Raw genomic sequence first — 5,000 nt, 5'->3', positions numbered from 1 at the left:
CACATAACGAAGCGCAGAGAGAGAGAGAGAGAGAGAGAGAGAGAAGAGAGAGAGAGAGAGAGAGAGAGAGAGAGTTTAGGAAAGGCGCCCTCAGTATCTCTGATTCTTTGAGAGACAAACACCTGTATTCAGCGAAACCTTTTTTATCCTGAAAAGAGGTCACCGAAGCGACATCTCGTTGCCTTTATGGTTCTCCTGGGAACACAAACAATCAGGTTTATCTTCTTCATCCCATTTCATCCATTCCAACTTATTTGATATTTCTGTAACTTTCACTATATATATATATCTATATATATATATATATATATATATATATATATATATATATATCACTATATATATTTATATATATATATATATAGATATATATATATATATATATAGTATATATATATATATATATATATATATATATATATATATATATATATATATATATATAACAAAGCTGGCGATCTGATATGTATGTATGTATGTATGTTCGCTAGAGACTGCTAAACCATTGGACCGAATTGGACAAAAGACGGGCCATATATGTACATTTTATAGGAAATGGTTTTTAGCCGAGTGCCATTTTGATCTGGACATCCGGCAATACCTATTTTTTATTATTATTCGTAGAGAAAAAAAGAAAGCATTACTCTGATAGAACTTTTCTTCTGCGATGAAAAATAACGATGATATTACGGGATGGTTTTTTGCTGAGTGTTGTAATGATCCGCATACTCGGGCGTATATCTGGCATATTAACTTTTTCTTAATATTATTTGTAAAGAAAAAATAAAACAGTATTCCAATAGTATTTTTCACGAGGATTCCAAATATGCTCTTACCTCTCTCCTACGATGAAAAATAATAATGATATTATGTTTCAAAGAATGCCGTCTTACAGGAGCCGGCTAGTATTATATTATATTATATTATATTTATATCATATTATGTTATATTATTTATATATATATATATATATATATATATATACTATATATATATACTATATATATATATATATATATATATATATATATATATATGTATATATATATGTATATATATATATATATATATATATATATATATATATATATATATATATATATATATATATATATATATATATATATATATATATATATATATATATATATATGTATATATATATATATATATCTATATATATATTATCTCATATATATATATATATATATATTATATATATATATATATATAAATTATAAGGAAAAACAAAACAAAACAGAGCAGACTAACAAAGGATTCTGGACTTAAGCCTCATTATTGCAGGGATTTGCATCGTAATCCTTCATGCATAAAGTCAGGGTTATATTCATCAAATGGGATTTATAAAATTGGGTTTTATCACTATAGTTGTTGGTAATAATTGAAATAAGTTAACGGTACTTCTCAGAGCAAGTCAAAACTATTGACTGTGTTTTGAATGTTGCTGACATTAGACTAAGTTCGGGAATTCAGACAAAATCTGTTAGTAAATATAGTTCCCCAATTCATAATTCTTTCTTATTATTTTTCATCATAGTTAAAAATTATGTTCTTGTCATTTATTAACCTTTCAAATCTATAATTATGGTTGTCATGTGTGGTGAGTTTTTCATTGTATTATGTATCATGGTACGAGCTCTATTTTCATGTTACGATTTCATTGTATTTTGGTGAGTGATACATTTTGTGCAAAGGAGTTCCCTGACCGAAAAAAACTATATATTATTAAAAATATTTATGTTAACTGACAAACAATCAAAATGTAACCGTTTTGTGCAATAATTATCTTGGAATGATTAGCCTACCAGACACGCATCCCAAAGAAAAATATTTTCAATTCCGTTTGAAGAAATAATCTTCTCTTCGTGCATCAAAAATAACTTCGTGGTTTCCTCATTTCTGATTATTTTTACAAATCTAGCCGAGCCGAGCCAAATGAGTTGAAGGTTTAGGAAAACTCTTTTGGAAAAAGTGTTGAATAAGACTGATCAGCAAAATATGTTTTTTTCAGAAAAGGAAATATCTGAAGTTTCTGATGAGGTAAATGAAATTCGTTTTAAATTTTCGGCTTACTCAGGTTCACAAGTATCTATCTATCTATCAGTCTATCTACTTATGTATTATTGTATCATACGGCTCTCTCGCTTTATTAAGCTCTCAGCATACTAAAGTTGCAACACCCATGACCTCCAAGTTATCGCTGGTAGTCATTCGCAAGTGGGTCGACTGGTAGTCAGTGAGCCAGGATCGAACCGGTGTCCTTGCAAACACAAGCCCAGTTGTTCTACCAATAAATCACAACCGGAGAAAGAGAGAGTGTGACAAAGGTGATCCATTAGACATTAACCTCATTATTCATTCAAAGAATCACAATTTAGTTGATGGTGATATTATTATTGTTATTATTATTATCATCTCTACTTCTCGACTACAATTACCACTGTAGTTAAATAGATAAATCTAAAAAGTAATTGAGTATTATTGCTGCTATGCACTATCAACTAATGAAAAGGCAAAACAATAAAGCACCACTCTTGGATATTATTCTTTCAAATATGAATAGGAAAAAATTAGTGATTTATTCAAACCATATAATATTGTTGACTATCGATTCGCATGTTGAATTCAGATTAAGAATATTTAAATATTTTATTACCGGTTTCAATAGCAAACAGCTTTTTGTAATACGGAAATGTATTTACGCAACACTGAAGAATTAATTGGCCATGAATTTTCATTTACTGACCAGTGAATATATTTTTCCATGAATTGTGTTCACAGACTGATCAGAACCAAATTTCAGCTTTGCAAGTATAATTATGATGTTCATAGTAAAGAAAGAAATCATGTTTAAATTATGCTCTTAGAATTTAAAAGAGCTTCAATTTTCAACACTTGAGAAATTATAAAAATTATGCCCAAACTTTATTTACGATGCTTAAGTGTTGCATTTCGCACGTAATTCCTACCTTTTTTAAATATTAGTTCAAGGAACGTGTCCATTTCATACTAGACTCTTCGACTGAGTTTATTATTTTCTAACTCCGGAATTCTTCACTTTTTAGAAAGTAACAAAGTTTGCGTAATAGTTAAGGAACTTTGCAAGACCATAAGTCAAGATCCTTCGCGCGAATGTAGAAGTAAATAAATGAATAAGTAAATAAATAAATAAATAAATAAATAAATAAATAAATAAATAAATAAATAAATAAATAAATAAAAATAAATGTGATTCAGCATAAAGTTAATGGATTTGCGAACCTGCCCACACAAAAGTTCGTAAAAGTTTCTCGAAAATAATGAAGGAAAAATTCACGTCGATGTAAAATCATAACTGGAAGCCAAATATGAAATATCTCGAATCTAAAATAAAAGGCCAACTGTATGTAGACCCACGATTCCTTAATTACTTCGAAGAGAATTCTATGAATAGAAAAAGCCTCGAGCCTTCAAAACTTACTTAATGCTACTTTGCGAGTAAGAATAAAGCGCTGTCTAGCTAACTTAAAACAAGCTTAAATTTCCTCCTCGGATTTGTATAAGGAAACACGAACATTGTTATTAAATTTACTAAAGTTATAGACAAGATTAGAGCCCCACTCCTTCTCCCCTACTCCCCCCACTTCTCAAAATCGATCCCACTAAGGAGTTATGCCTCGAGGGCTCTTTCAAGGAGGACCTCGAGTGGAAGTGGTCAGTCTCCAGACAGCCAACGTCGTTGTTATCATAATGAGGCTGTTACTAGAAAGCATTATCTAAAGACCCGGCTTCTGTTTGTGGAGCACTTGATTGTTTCACAACTCGGGCTACAGCTGTTGCGTTTACGGACGGAAGTAGATTTCAGTGGTCACACACACACACACACACACGCACGCACGCACTCATATATACGTATATGTGTGTGTTTCATCTTAAAAGCCAAAGAGTATTACAATAAAGCATTACGACATATTTCCTGAGAATAAATGATGAACATTAGAAATCCTTGACTATAATGAACAACAACAAGACATTCAAATAAACATAGAATAGATACAAACAACAATATGATATGACACTAGGATATAACACTTCCCAAAATAATGTCATGTTTACGGAGACTAGCATACGTAGCTTACCAAGACACGATTCATATTTCAGTGGACCTAAAAGGGGTTCACGTTGTTATTGTTGTCGGATGATTTGTATGACTTATAATCGACAGGAAAGGTTTTTGAGATTTTACTGGAGACCTTTCTCGTCTCTGTTGCTTTTTTCGGGTTTCTCTTTTTACTCTGTGAAATCTATAAAGTGTATGTGTTGTCCCGTTTACGTTTGTTGGCTTGTGATTCATTTAAAAAAAAAATATACACATGTTGTAACGTTACGTAAAACAAAGTAATTTACTTGTTGAATAACTACATTGGTTACCTAAATAAAACAAAATGGGAGCTATATATCCTTTTATTACTGAAAACACAAAAATGCAAAGGCTTATTATGACTCCGTTGGAAATAGCCTCTAATGGGATATTTATTATTGTCTTGAACAAACGCTGATACATTTTTTCTGGCATGACATATATATCAGATGCTTAACATTGATACATATCTTATTTCTGGAGAGAGAGAGAGAGAGAGAGAGAGAGAGAGAGAGAGAGAGAGAGAGAGAGAGAGAGAGAGAGAGAGAGAGAGAGAGAGACTCTTTCTCTCTTTTTATTCAGGTCTTTTATTGGTACATTTCTGTCATTTTTAGCTTTATTTTTAATATCAATACAAAACAAGCCAAAAAGGTGCCAAAGTTTCTTTGGCGCAATCGAGTTTTATGTACAGAGCATAATGCTGTATGAAACTTTCAGCTACGGCCAATGAAACTCTCAGCCACGGCCCCGTGGTGGCCGATGTTGTTGGCATCTATAGCGGTGCCAGACCTACGCAAGATCAAGGCTAACTTTGACCTTAAATAAAATGAAACTACTGAGGCTAATGGGCTGCAATTTG

Source organism: Macrobrachium nipponense, chromosome 7 (genome assembly GCF_015104395.2).
Source record: "Macrobrachium nipponense isolate FS-2020 chromosome 7, ASM1510439v2, whole genome shotgun sequence".
NCBI classification, from domain to species: Eukaryota; Metazoa; Arthropoda; class Malacostraca; order Decapoda; family Palaemonidae; genus Macrobrachium; species Macrobrachium nipponense.
The sequence above is the reverse complement of the archived record's forward strand: the minus strand, read 5'-3'. Positions refer to the sequence as shown.